The sequence below is a fragment of the Puma concolor genome, chromosome A3 (assembly GCF_028749965.1).
Source record: "Puma concolor isolate L17-30 chromosome A3, mPumCon1.1.hap2, whole genome shotgun sequence".
NCBI lineage: Eukaryota > Metazoa > Chordata > Mammalia > Carnivora > Felidae > Puma > Puma concolor.
Window position 1 is genome coordinate 12,719,587 of NC_141669.1, and position 15,355 is coordinate 12,734,941.

General features: G+C 42.3%; 1 long non-coding RNA gene across 1 annotated transcript; it reads left to right on the forward strand.

Annotated features, from left to right (window-relative positions):
• Positions 1-1,503: 1,503 nt before the first annotated feature.
• On the forward strand, positions 1,504-5,786 carry LOC147582257 (uncharacterized). Its single transcript, XR_015248891.1, has 2 exons — positions 1,504-3,316; positions 4,215-5,786. It is a non-coding gene; the product is annotated as an uncharacterized LOC147582257 (long non-coding RNA).
• The last annotated feature ends 9,569 nt before the right edge of the window (positions 5,787-15,355 follow it).

Here is a 15,355-nt window from a genome sequence, read left to right on the forward strand (position 1 = left end):
TTTTGTCTTACAGGAAACCATTCTCTTCAACATCAGAGTCTCCATTTCTGAGAAGGCAATAGAATAATCAATTTCCTACAGTGTTGCTTTGCACAGGAAAGAGCTTGATTGAAAACCAAAGCCACTGATTGTATCTCCCGTCTACTCTGAGCCTCAGAGGAGGCTTTTCGTCCTGGTTCTTTGAGATCTTGGCCATGATGGCTTGTTGGCAGATGGGTCCATCTCTATATTGGGCGTGGTAAAAGGCAGGGTCCTGAGTTAATGGCACATCTCTTCCCACCCCAGAAGTGACTATGTGACAATCTCAGATAGCCACTCCTCTGGTTCTTTCTGGATTTAGAAACTTGTGTGAGCTGCGGACGTGCTGCTTCTCCTGCATGTATAATCGGGATCCCGAGTGTGACCAAAACCCGGCTCTGCTGGTGGGTGAAATCTGTTAGGCTGCGGGGAACGTGGGGTGATTGTACCAATCTGTCAGTTCCATGTTTTTCCCTGAGTACATTCTACATGCTGAGGCTTGTGCGAGGAGCCTGGGAGAAACAGAGGGGAACGTGATTGTGTCCTTTCATGTGGGAGCCGGGGAGACAAACAACGTAATTTAAACTGAACGTATTCCAAAGCAAGATTCTCTCATTTTACCCAAAAACTCACACCTATTTCTGTGAATGATCCCATTCACCCCCCCCCACCCCCTGCCCCCATCACTCTTACCAGAGACATGGGATTCATCCTAGATTGTTTCCTCCTTCCCACCCTCCCACACCCCATATAACATCCTAAATCTTCTAGATTATTCTTCTGCTCCTCCTTTCCCATCTCATGAGCTCTACCCCATTGGCCGTCTTGCATGACCTCCCTCCCGAGTTTCCCGGGCCACCCCTTCCCAGATGACAGATCGTTGACAGGTTTACTTTTGAAAACCTGTCAATGGCTTTCCATCTCCTTTCAGGTCAAGCCTGTCAATCATCTGAAAACCAGGTGCTTCCCAAGATGCTGACTCACGAGACATTTCCCATCCAGTTTCCCACCGTTTTCCTTTGGGAGTCGCCCAGCCAGTTTTGTTTTGTTTTTTTTCTCCTTCTGGGATTCCATTCCATTTTCCTTCTCCCTGACTTATATTCTGTCTGACACGTATCTCCCCCTATTTAAATGCTACCCATGCTTCCCGCTCACTCAAATGCCACCTCCTACATGAAGCCTTGCCTGATCTCCCAGTCTGAAGTCACTTTTCATCTCCAAATCTCCCAGAGAAGCATTGTGGCTAGACCAATGCTTGAGATACAACAGGCTTGGACTTGAAATTTGATTACGCCACTAAATAACCAGGTGCTATTAGGGAGTCAAACTCTCCAAGCCCCAGTCTTTCTGCCAATGAAATGGGGACCAATCATTCCTCATATTTTTGTTGTGAGGATGAGAAACTACGGTCTTAGCACAATGCCCATAGCACGTGTTTGCTAAAGGGGGGGTATCCTTAACATCATTCATGGCCATTATTATGCTCTGTCTTTAAGTTGTGTGGGCGTTGGCCAAAACTCCCACACTCTGAAGCGAAGTGGGTGAGGGTGATGGGTGAGGGCTGCATTTACCGTACAGTGGGGGTCTGCTCTGGCGGCCGAGGGCACGGAGCGGTCAGGTCACGGAATGCAGCAGGCTCGGGGCCGACACTACCAAAGCCCCTAGGCCCCGCAAGGACCAGCTTGTTTCATTAAAACAAAGGGAAGGGTTTCCTTGGAAATCCTATTTTTCCCCAGATTTCCCTCTTGGCTGCTTCTGTGGCCACACATGTTTCCGATGAGTCCACATTCAAATGAATTTCAGCCGACAAATAACTCGATACAGCTCTTTGGTGGGAGAGAATTCCTTCGGGATGAGGTCGTGGTTTGGCTACAGTAAAATTAAAAATAACCCAGAACCCCCCGCCGCCCAGGCTGGCATCAAACCAGGACAGTGCATTTGGGAACCATTATCGGGTTTATCGGGGTAACATATCGCAGAAAACCTGCTTCTGTTTATAGACCATTTTATTATTCCGTTTTGACATTTCCCTTTTTTCTTCAACCTTTTTCCCCCTTAAGCAAATATCTATTAGACTGAATTGAAATGTGATCCAACCAAATATACTGTTTTTCAACTTCAGGCTAAAGCAGGTCTGACTAGAAGCAGAAACGCTTAAGTGAAAAGTTATGATTTACTTTCTTTCTAAAGGGAAACAGTGTCAGAAGGAGAATTTTATGTGACAAGGGAGCTTGTGGAGCACGGAGCAGGGGGCTGGCGGCTGACGGGGGGCCTGGGAAAGCCCTGGAGCTTAGAAGGCCAGGAACGACCCTGCCCGAGCACCCCCGGGGGGAACACTGGGAAGAGTGCACAGGCAGAACCTGCTTTTTCCAAATCGGCAAAATCCCCAGATTGGATTGTACGTATGTGAATGGTCAGATCAGGAAGAAAACCTAGAGATAGTTGACCTCCGTCTACCCATGTTATCTTACTATTGGGTAAACTGAGGCCCACAAGACTGCAATGACTCGCCCAAGATAACTATACTGAGCTCTGGAGCTCAGCACATGTGAGTTTGAGGACCAGCTCTACCACAAGACCCTGGGCAAGAGACTCAACTTTCTTGTGTCTCAAGTCCATTGTCTATGAAATGGGGTGATGACTGTGCCCTGCCTATGTCAGACAGTGATGGAAAGATCCAATGGAGTAACAGCCAATAGAGCAATTACTTCCTGAATGCCTTTTCTGTCCTGTGCGCTGTCCCAACCCTTCACACACCCACCGGCTACTCACAGCAATCCGACCAGTTAGATTCCAGGATGGTCCCAATCCTGAAGATAAGAGAGCTGCGTGAGGCTCAGATAAGTTCAGTGACACGACCACAGTCAGGTCGTTGGAGGACGGTAGATGCTTGATTTGAACCTGGAGCATCTGATACGAGAGTCTGTGCTCTTGACCTTGACGTGAGCGGGTCTCTGTGACCACTTAAATCAGAACCCCGATTCAAGGGTGAAATGTGAAGTCCATGCTCAGCCGGGACAGAAGCCCAGGTCTTCTGAGTCTTGACCCTTTCTCCTGTGTCCTTTGCCAGGGCTCGAACTGTCCAGCTTCCATCTCCAACTGGGGAGAGGGCCAGGCTGCTTTCCTGCCCTTGTTGTCAGGCCTGGAGCAACAGATGCAATGATGGAATGGAAAGGTGATTTGGACTCTCCGCGAACGCAGCAAAGTACAGACCCGGAAAGAATGTGTGCTGGCGAGTGCTGGGGGCTCCAGAGGTGGGCCTGCCCTGAAGGCTGACACGCGTAACAGCATTTCCTGGGTAAGGCTGTGAGGTTGTGAGGTCCCCGTGGTTGCTGAATCGCGCTCTGCCTTTGCGTCTGCTCTCCTCCCTCTTCCTCCTTCCCTTTGACTTCCGATTGTTCCCAGGCATGACTGCCTCCTGGCTCCCCTCTTCATAAGTGCCTGAAGGTCTGATGCCCTAACTTCCTCTATCATGTCCATGTTCCTGTCCTGTTTGCTGTCTGTGTTCCAGCTCCACTGCTGTGTGTGTGTGCTTATGTGTGTGTGTGTGTGTGTGTGTGTGTGTGTGTGTGTGTGTGTGTATTTTGTTCTGACTTCTTGGATGCACCAGGCTCTCCCTTTCCCCGGGGGCTGTTGCCTTGGCCCAGAATGCTCTGCCCTCCACTCTGCCCAGCTAACAACTCACCCTTCAGGCCGAGGTCCCAGTGTCCTTCCTCAGATACAACCTCCCTGATCCTCTGTCTTAATCTCTCCCTACATCTCCTTGTTTTTCTCTCTCATAGAACCATTCCTTTTCCTTTGTGTCTTTCTGACACTGCACTCATTTAGTTTTTTACCTATCTCTTTATCGAGACCAGAGCTCAACAAACTATCTATCACTGTAATAAACTATTTATTGCAGCCTGTACAGCCTGAGTAGAAATGATTTTTACATTGTAAATGGCTATAGAAGCACCAATATAATATCCTTGATTTTGCTTCTTTGCCCTGCAAAGCCTAAAATATTATTACTTGTATTTATCTTTTAAGATAAAGTTAGCTTACCCCGCTCTAGACTGTAAGCTCCATGAGGGCATAGACCATGTCTCTTTAATCTACTCCATGTACTGATTACCTGATTCAGTGCCTGGCATATAGTGGATGTTCAGTTAAAATTGGTTTACTGAAATGGTCAATGAATTCTCCCCTCCTTCCAGCTCCCCCAGTGGAAGGCCGTGGGTTTGGTAGGAAGAATTCATGTGGCATCTAAAAATCTCATTTGAACTCCAACTCTACTGTTTGTTAGCTGTGGGGGCTCTGGATCGGTCAACATCTTTGAACCCAATTTCTTCATCCTTTGAATGAAGTTAATAATGGGAGGGGTGAAATAAGGTTATAAACATAAAGGTGACTTGACAAAATGTAAAGACCATATAAAATGTTAACTATTGTCATACTAATTGATGCTATTGTGCCAAATATCAATTTATTGCCTGTTAGCTCCAAATTTTACTGCTTGCTCTGTGATGATGAAGGACCCTGGAAATATTGTCCCTTTGTCAGCTCATGCAATGTTTAGCTTTTCCAGTAGAGGGCGAAGAAGGGACAGGTCAAGAAGAAGGGACTTCACTCTGGTGGGCTGCTTCCTCCTCCTACCATTCTGCTGCCAGAGTCACATTTAGGGACATCTAATGGGGCTCCCCCTATCAAGTTGTGGTGGCCACCCTATGGACAATTTCCCTTTGACTTTCAGTGCCACCTCTAAGGGCTCACAGGCTCTCCAGCGGCCAGCTCCCAGATTTGCCTGCATCACGGTAGGTTTCCAGCTTGTCAGTCATGCCTGTGGTTTCTTGCCTCCCATCTTTGGCCCGCAAGCACCACGGAGGAGCCTTTCTTTCTTACCAACTCCAGCTGTGGGCCCTTGCCCATCTGTCTCAGCCTCCTTATACCTGGGAGGGGTATTTCAGCTGTAGTTCCCTGTCCACCACCCTCGTCCTGGTGTCTGGGCATCAGCTTTGACCTGGGACAAGCCACTGAGCTTCTCTGCTGTACACAGAGTACAACCTACACCTTCTCCAATGAGGAGAGTCCCATCCTTGGAGAAAGCCTTCTGCCTTCCCAGTTTATTTCTCCCACAGATGCCCTCCATCAACCTTAGGGAATTCTTAGGTGACTCATCACTCCTTTATAGATGAACTGTGGCTATTGTTCTAGTTAGTCATTATTTATGTTACATTTTCTCTGTTCAAATAACTGTATGCATTCTGTCTCCTGATTGTGCCCTGGCTGATGGAGAACTGTTGTGGCAAGTAGTCTCAGGAGATAGACCCACAAAGATGAGATTTAAGGATCGGTTTGGTTGGGTCTTTAAACTTGAATGTAGTGCTGGGTTTTTTGTTTTTGTTTACTAATGGGAAATGAGAAGCTAGTAGTCTATGGCATGCAGTGGCCTGCTGGTTAGTCAAGCTGTCACCTGTGGTTGAATGTGGTGAGGTGCCAACTGAAGACATGCCTTGGGAGCCCAAGTGGCTCCTGCACATGACCATTTGGTAGTAATGATGACCACGCGAGCTGTGGTGTGGGAGGACTCTTCTGAGTACAAGCGAGCAATTACAGAACAAAAAATGACAAACTCTAGTCCTTTAACTATCAACTCAAGTCCTATGTTGAGGATCAGAAAGACCCTAAAATATGCTGTTTTTTCTTATAACCACAGGGCTACTGTTAGGAAAATCAACAAAAAAATGTATTGGGCAGGTTGCTGAATTAAAATGGCAGTTGCATTCAAAGTCTTGTCAAGTTTATCACGTGAAAGTCAGGACATTTATTGGGAATTACGAAGATACGAAAATCTGGCACAAGAACAACTGATTGGACGCAGATGATACGGACAATCTTGAGCCTCCAAGTTGCTCCGAGTCCATTTGCCACTGAAATTGACTTCTTGGAGACTAGCCTTCCTTTGCCTGAAAACCTTCTCATAACTTGACCTGGGGTCGGTTATTCCTGTCCCAGGCCTTAAGAGAGGCTGATTATTTTCTTGAAAATCTATCACAACCACGTCTGTTGCCCCTGGATCCATAGCCAAGGTCACATCTGTACCGGCTCCAGCAATAAAAATACCTACCAAAGCCCAGGTGGAAATAGTTTAAACCAAAAAGGATTTAAATTTCTGCTAATACGTAAGTAGAAAGCAGGGCACATGAGTGGAAGCTGATTTGATAGATGTTAGACCAAAGAAGGTAGAATATAACAATAGAGTGGGCCAAATTCATTTGATATTACTAAATATTCCAGATCGTGTGCTAACTCCTACATCTAGCGGTGGCTCTCCTAGCTTACTTGGGAACTATGAACCTGCTGGAGAGGTGCAGTTTGTAGAGTGAGGAAATGCAGAGGATTTCAAGCCTCCTCTCTACCCTCCAAAAGACCAACTTTGCTGGGGAGAAAACCATATAGATCCATGTGAAAAGTGAGTCAGAAACAATCTCTTAGGAAGGCAGCCACCTGGGAACAGTGGGAAAACAAGCAGCATAAATAGTCACAACTGTGGTGTTCGGAAGGGTGGGCTGGAGGAGTCAGAAACCATTTGTTGGAAGGGGAGGGCTTTTGTTGGAGGTGGAGGGATGCTTAGGTGTGGGGCGGTCATGACAATGGAGTGGGGTAGCTGAAAGAGAGAGGCAGGCTTTTAGATCAAGAGTGAAAGCATGGCCACAGAGCAGGGTCTTCAGATCTGTGGAGTCTGACAAATGTCCCACAGATGCTTAGGGAAACTCAAGGTCCCAACAACAGACTGACTCCCATGTGTAAGTATGACCTATGACCTCAGCATCTTTGGCCTGTGTCTGGGGCTGCGGTGCTTCCTTTCCAGATCCAAATGGCTCATAACCACAGTAATAGCACTTTGATAAGATGCAATAGTATTGCGACTGGGATTTTGGTAAAAAAAAAAAAAAATATGGCTCAGTCCTTGGGCAAGTGGCTTCCCCTTGGTGAATTTGCCTTCCTGCCTAAACGATGAGAAACTTGCACTAGGCCATCCCTCAAGCTTTGAGAATTTAAGATTCTTGTCTTTATGTTTTTTAAAGTTAAGACCATACAAAGTGTCCTATTTGAAGGTCTAGAAACCAGTAAGATAGGAACAGAGGTACCAGTTTCTCTGAGAAGAGACTATCCACATCAGCGTGGAAAGAAAAATCAATGGGCTCTACTTGTTCTGTCTTCCAGACTCTGATGTTCATAACGTTGCTTCACTTTAGGCTTCTGAGCATTTGTAGTAGTTGGTTAACCAAAAGCGCCATTAAAAGAACTACAATCCTATACTTTAGCTGAATATAAAGAATATATTAAAAATCAATGTTAAATGGTTAATTGACCAGTGTTTCTTTAGAGGTATAAGCTCCCCAGCCCTGGGGTGTGCAGATATCAGCAGAACGACTCTCTTCTAGGAGTGTCACAAAAGGGCATTTCTGAATGACATAGAACCCAGAGAACACGTGCCAAGCTGTCACTGTCCGGATTTATGCTGATTAAGCTATGAGATAAATATGTGTGCTGGTCACTTGGGGTTGGCTTACTCCACCTATCACAGCGGAGAAAGAAACACTTCCTTTGTTCATGGGTCTATTTCTGAATTGCATGGATATTACAACCCTGATATATCAGTACCTTATGCTTTTTTCTTAACTAAGGAAGAGACTTGTGAAAAGAAATAAGAGAAGACACAGAAAGCTGGGTGACTGCCACAAGGCTAAATTGGATATGTCATGAATAATAAAATAAAGATGAAATATGCCTTATTATTTGCAAATTTAACTAAATCTATGAGAAATATTTAATTATAGCTATAAAAGTTGTCATCAAAATGACCTACCCTAATATGAACATAAAAAGAGTAGACAATGAAATCTTCATTAGTTAATTAAAATGTCTTAATTTAATGAAGTAAGTGTCATTCAGATAGATGAAGTTAAACAAATATGGTATGCCCTGTAGTTTACAAATGAAACCCTGAAAATAAAAATGGTTAGAAAAGTAAAATTCTGTCTTTGTTTTGTGAACTTGTTCATTCAGTGCCCTCACTATAGTCTAATATAACATGCATGTTATCAAACATCAGAGCTGGAAGGATCCAGGACAAAATGGATGGGACTCAGTAAACATTTCTGCATGCGTGGATAATCATCTGCTCCAGCACGCACAGGGCATTTAGAGGAAGAAACACCTGCTGCCAGAAGCACTCACATTGGACTAAGGATAAAATACCTCTTCCAGAAGGATATAGCAGCAATGGTGGCTTTATAGACACTATCTGACATCTTCGGATGAATTGCTCAGTGTAGATGCCAATGACGGTATTAGGTTGAGCTAGGGGTGAAAGAATGGGGACGATCGGATGTCTGTCTCTCCCACTACTGCGTGGCAATCCTCCTTTGTAGATCGTGAAGTGAGTTTAAAAACTTCATTAACCGATCAAAGTTCCAGACCAGGACTTGTTGAGAGGAATGTATCAACGTTGGCTTCTGCAGGAAAAGCAGGCCAAGCTCGGGAACCCAACAGGAGACAATATTCTGGCACTGGGATGTGTGCAATGTTAACCAGCCAGTGTCTCCAGACCCGCTTGATAAAGGATTCCCTTGTCCCTTCTATGCAAATCTGTACTTTGAGGTGATAGTTGCACATACCTCCTAAGCTATCCTAGATCTAGTCTTTGAAAGATCAGAGATTGATTGAAGTCTCCATTCCCCGATGCTTCATTCATGTATTGTTACCTCCTCCTGAAGCTATCATTTCCTTTACTCCGTGACATATCAGTGCCTAGGCTGTGGAGTCCCCAAGTCCCGAGATTAAGCTTTGAAGTTTCTTAGGGCCAAAACAGTTGCCCCACACCAGCACGTTGTGGAGAACCCCGGGAGAGATGTGATGGGAGCCATGTAGCACTGGTGGCTTGGAGAGCAGTGGTATGACCCAAACCATCCCTTCCCATTGACAACAGGTGATTTGTCACTGATCTTGGCTTACTGGGGAACACTGTGACCTTTAAACCTTTGTACATATTAGCTGTGCAAAACACCCGTATTCAAAATATTACCTATGTTTCCAGCCTCAGTTTATGCACCACAGCCCCTAGAGAGATAGCACTCATAATTAGATGTTCACATCATCTACCTTCTCGTTCTTCCTCCTGGTAAGTGCTATTTATAAGCATTTATACTTACTTGTGTCCTCACTACTAATTGCCGGTTCCCTCTCCAGTTCCCTCCCTTCAGTCCATGTTTTCCAAATCATCTTCCCATGGAGCCATCAAAATAATCTCTGGAAGGCATAAATTCAGCCATGTCGCTTCTCAGTTTAAAATCTTTCCCTCTCTTCCTATCACCCTCATATATTTTTGCCTTCTTGTCCAGCCTCACCTTCTACTGGTCTCCCATCTTTTATACCCCCAGGGAAAAAACCCACGTGCACCAGTTATATGAAGTCCTTGATGGTGCCATGCTCTCCTGCCACATGCTGTCACTTCTGTCTGATGTAGTCACCCTCTTCTTCCTGCCCCTATGTCTGTCTCCCTCTGGTCCTCAGAGCTCAGCTCAGCCACCATCACCAAGATGACTTTCATAATTATGTTCTTAGCAAGTAGCGCATGGTCTTACACTCAGTATAAGTCATTGGATAACTGAAAAATGGAATGAAAAAGGAGTTCAGAGAAGAGACGAAAAATGTTTTCATTTAGAATTTCCTCCCTTTACCCCTGGGCCAATGCTCTTCCCTTATCACCTTAGGAATTCAGAGATGCTAACTTGAAAACTCTCTGAAAAAATCATGCATGGGCAACTACAGTTCTATAGGTCCAGTCTAGCTCTCTTGAGGGCACAAAATGAGTTAATGACAGGTAGTTCAAGTCAACATGCCGTGCATGGCTGCTTCCCAAACAACCCAACTCACTCTAAGGCTAGAATGGGACATTTATTAAAAACACTGGCAAAATCTGTCAGAGTGAGACCTTTCATATCCGTAATTCTTACCATCTGTAACATCTTACGTTACATAAGATCCCCAATTACCAGTAGCCGTGTTAATCCATCATCTGTCCTGAATATTTTTAGCTGCTCTTTCTGTTTTTGTAAGTGTATGTTTTTTAGTCGCCATAATTAATTTTATGCTGACTTTACCAGATTATGGGACCATCCAAAATCTTTTGGGAATGATTTTTCAGAAGGATTATAAAGTGCAACAACATCTTATATTGAAACCAAAGAAAAAAGGACAAGTCTCCTAATTAAGGAGAGGCAATCAAGATTTCCTCTCCTTTCATAGAATATTAAAAAATATAATTTCTTACAGAGCTGTTATTTTTATCTAATAAGAAGGCACTCCATAAGGTCTGTGTTACTATTTTGTGAGAGTAATAAAAATGCATCTTCAGGAAATTATTCATGCTAATGAATCTAGAATGCATCTTTTATCTATTCTTCACGAGTACTAGAGTTATTTACTCTTCAAGTTCCAGTTGGACATAAAGAAAATCTTCCTCAAATAAATATGAGCAATGGTTTACCATTGGTTGATTAAGAGGACGATGTAGAGCTGTATCTCTATTTCTTTTGGAACGGTAGTACTCTTGTATGTCCCTAAATAGTATTGTCTGCTTTGTGAAGTATTGGGCTTCTTCTTTATACAAATATAGAAGCCAAGACTGGAAATCACACCTCAAAGAGGCTTAAAAATGTAACCTTATTGTTGGTGCACTTTGCAAATAGAGATCATTTTATGAGCACTAGACAATATGGGTCCCCACACCTGACCCCACGGGCCTACCCGTGATGTCAGAGGCAGCTCTGGGCGAACAGTTCTGCTGCTCATTGTCAATGGTCTGCTCAGGGGCTGAACTCTCCCTCTCCCCATGTTTTTGTTTCCTGCTTTCTCTGATGTCAAGGAAGCTTGCTCAACCCGTGCACAGGTGCAGCCCAGGGATAAAGCTCAACTAATTGAGGGGTAGGGGGGAACTGTGGGTGAATGCTCTAGCATCCAGCCCTTCAGTGAGAGGCAACTGAGGAGTTTCCCCCACAGTTCTGTAGAGGGTTTTGAGAGGACTGTGCCTCAATTGCTCACATAAAGTAACCTGTTGAACAAGGGATCAATTGTCAGGTGCTCCTCTTTCCCTGTCTCCTTCTCCCTCTTTGCCTGCTCCTCCTGTCTGGTTTCATCTCCTCAGTAAACTAGCTGTGCCTAAGTGATGGGATCGAGCTCTGTTTTGGGGGGGAATTCAAACTAAGATTAGGCTATAAAGAAAAACTTGATGAATTCCAAAATGGTAGTGGTAGTATAATTTTTTAAATTTAAAAAAAAAATGTATGTTTATTTTTGAGAGAGAGAAAGTGTGGGGGGGGGCAGAGAGAGACGGAGACACAGAATCTGAAGCAAGCTCTAGGCTCTGAGTTGTCAGCACAGAGCCCGATGAGGGGCTTGAACTCATAGACCACGAGATCATGACTTGAGCCAAAGTCAGACGCTTGACCGACTGAGTCACCCAGGGGCCCCGGTAGTGGTAGTATAGATCACACATTCTGGTCATGATACAATAATACCAATATCAATGACGAAATTAGAGCATGAAACCCAACAAAATCCTCAATTGCTTGGATATTTAAGATCGTTCTTAAATAACACTTAAATGTATTAAAAATTATACCCAGAGTATAAAACAGCATAGTAAAAATGGTAATGAGATGCAGCTAAAGGTGTTGCCACAGGAAAATGCATTTCCTGAGTTTTTCCATACACTAAGAAAAAAGCACTAAATATTCCACACGACGTTATTTAAAAAATCAATTAAAAAGTTAATAAATGAAAATAAGAAAGTTTAACCAAGAGAGTACGAAATAATGAAGTAGTTGTAACTAAAAGTTAATGATCGGTTGCCATATACAAAGCCCTTTGTTATTTTTAGTAATTAACGTCATTTCACAGATGGCAAAACTGAGACACCAAATTGCCCAAGATCACGCATTTACTAGGTCATGAGAGCTGACTGAAAACCCAGGCTGCTGTCCGAATTTAGAGCTCTTCCTCCCTCTCTTAGGCCACGTGCTGCTACTCGGCAGCTAGGTCATACAGCACACACACATACATGTATGCGGACACACGTACAAACAGATAAAGCATGCATTTGTCTAATCGAGGAAAAGAAGGAAGAAACACAAACTCAAAAATATTCCACGGAAGCGTCTGTAACTACAGATAAAGAGAAAACAGTGAAACAATGTATAATTAACAAAAATTTTTGCAAAATGTTTTCAAATACAAACAAAACATATCACTTTCTACAAAAACGTAAACTAAAAATCAAAAGAAATGTACATAGTACGTGAACAAGGCTCACACATATGGAAGAAATCAGTAATACTGAGTGCGAATGCCTCCCTAAAAATGTCGGTTGAAATAGTTTCTTAAGTAATTTGTTTCAGGTCGTCAAACAACACGTAAGTCTTTCCTTTTTTTTTTTTTTTTTCAGTTCTAGAATTCATAGCAAAAAATAAACAAATCTCTCTGATCTTTTTAAAGATCCTAGAAGAAACTCTATGTAAGGATTGTGTACCTGCCTATTTGTACACATACCCATGCATAACAGACCAGTATCACTATTAACACTGAGAAAAATGCTAAATAAAACTAAACCGAAGAGAAGACAGCTATAGACAATACTCCACTCTAAAAAAGGATACAGTTTGGGGCGCCTGGGTGGCGCAGTCGGTTAAGCGTCCGACTTCAGCCAGGTCACGATCTCGCGGTCCGGGAGTTCGAGCCCCGCGTCAGGCTCTGGGCTGATGGCTCAGAGCCTGGAGCTTGTTTCCGATTCTGTGTCTCCCTCTCTCTCTGCCCCTCCCCCGTTCATGCTCTGTCTCTCTCTGTCCCAAAAATAAATAAACGTTGGAAAAAAAAATAAAATAAAATGGGAATAATTATAAAAAAATAATAATAATAAAAAATAAAAAAGGATACAGTTTGACTATGTAGAGTTTAGCCCAGGATGTAAGGATGGTACAATATTAAGAAATTTGTCAATATTATTCCTGACACCATTTTATCTCACAGGAAAAAAATACAATCTTCTTACTAGATCCTTAATAGGGCATGTGTTTCAAAAATTAATGTACTTAACAAGGAAGTTGTTCAAGTCCACCATGAGCTACACAGTATTATTAGGCGATTGTGATAGAATTGTGAGCAAGCTGGAGAAAAACTCTGACTGCATGAAGCTTACATCTGGCCAAAAATTAATGGTAATAAACCAAGTATAAACATAATACATGCTGTGGAAGAGTAAATATAGTGGATTATGCTACATATACCTAGGAAAGATGCAAAAATCTAAGGATTTAGATAGGGCTCTGAAAAGAAAGTGATCCTTAAGCTAATATAAGAAGACTGGGAAGGAATTAAGTTGGTCAAGGAGTTTAAGGAGGGGTGAATTCTGTCCAAATTCCTCCAAAAATTGCAGAGGATGGAAGACTTCCTGACACATTTTATGACGCCAGAATTATTCTGATATTAAAGTCAGGCAAAATCATTACAAGAAAAGTAAACTAAAAGCCAATATCCCTTATGACCATAGACGCACAAATTTTGAGCAAGTTTTTTTTTCAAATTTTGTTAATGTTTCATTTATTTTTGGGAGAGAGAGAGAGAGAGAGAGAGAGAGTGCAAGCAGGTGAGGGGCAGAGAGAGAGGGAGACCCAGAATCCAAAGGAGGCTCCAGGCTCTGAGCTGTCAGCACAGAGCCTGACGCAGGGCTCCAACTCACAAACTGTGAGATCATGACCTGAGCCGAAGTCGAACACTTAACCCACTAAGCCAACCAGGCACCCCTCAACAAGTTTTTAAAAAATCAAAAATAAAGATGTGTAAAAGGACAAAAAAATCATGAATAAATGGAGTTTACCTCAGCAATGCAAAGTTGTTTAACATTCAAAAACCAATCAATATAATTCACCATATTAATAGACTAAAAAGAAAAGCAAAGATGTGATTTTCTCAATAGATTCAGAGAAAGCATTTTCCAAAATCCAACAGTACTCTTTTTTTAACCCCTTAAACATATTATTAGTAGCTTTTAAAAAGTTTTTGTGTGCTAATTTTACCATCTTTCCATTTATGGATATGTTTCTATTGTACTGACAAATTTTCCTTGATTCTCTGCACATCACCTAATTTACTAAATGTTGTACATTGTATATGCTATATTTTTGAGAAACTAGTGTGGTGAATTTGTGTGTGTGTGTGTGTGTGTGTGTGTGTGTGTGTGTTTTATTTCATTTTATTTATACATTATCTATCTATTTATCTTTTTAAATTTCAGTATAGTTAACGTATAGTGTTATATAAGTTTCAGGTGTACAATATAGTGATTGAACAGTTGCACACATCACCCAGTGCTCATCATGACAAGTGCATTCGTTTATCCTTATCTTCTATTTCACCCATCCCGCCCCCCACCCCCACCCCTCTGGTAACCATCAATTTGTTCATTCTAGTTAAGAGTGTGTTTCCTGGTTTGTCTCTCTTTCTCCTTTGCTTGCTTGCCTTATTTCTTAAATTCCACATATGAGAGAAACCATATGATATTTGTCTTTCTCGACTGACTTATTTTGCTTAGCATAACACTCTCTAGTTCCATTCCATCCATGTCATTGCAAATGGTAAGATTTAATTCTTTTTTATGACTGAATATTATTTCATTATATATATATATATATATATATATATATATATATATATACACACACCACACCTTTATTCATTCATCAATAAGTAGATACCTGGGCTGTTTCCATAATTTGGATATTGTAAATGATGCTGCTATAAACATAGGGGTGCATGTATCCCTTTGAATTAGTGTCTTTGTCCAGTATGTATTCTTAATAAAGTTTTTCAGCAATTAAAAGAGATTCTCAATCTAAGGGCATGTAGATATAACCTACAACTAACAGCACTCTTAATGTTGAAAGATTAGATGTTTCCTCTTAGGATCAGGAACTAGAGAGGAATATCCATTCTCACAGCTTTTATTCAACATTGTGCTAGAGGTTAATTAGTGTTATAGGGCAAGGAGAATATACAAAAAGGATTCATGTTGAGAAAGAAAAAGTAAAGCTATCTTTATTCACAGTTTATGTTAAACATCTTATGAAATCAAAGAAGACCTTATGGGGAAATTTACTATATTCACAGATCAGAAGACTCCCTATTTTAATATGTCCATTCTTCCAAATTGATGTGTAGATTCAAAGAAATCTCCATGAAATCCCAACAAGTTATTTTGTGCGTGTAGAAATCAACAAGCTGATTCCTATGCAGAATA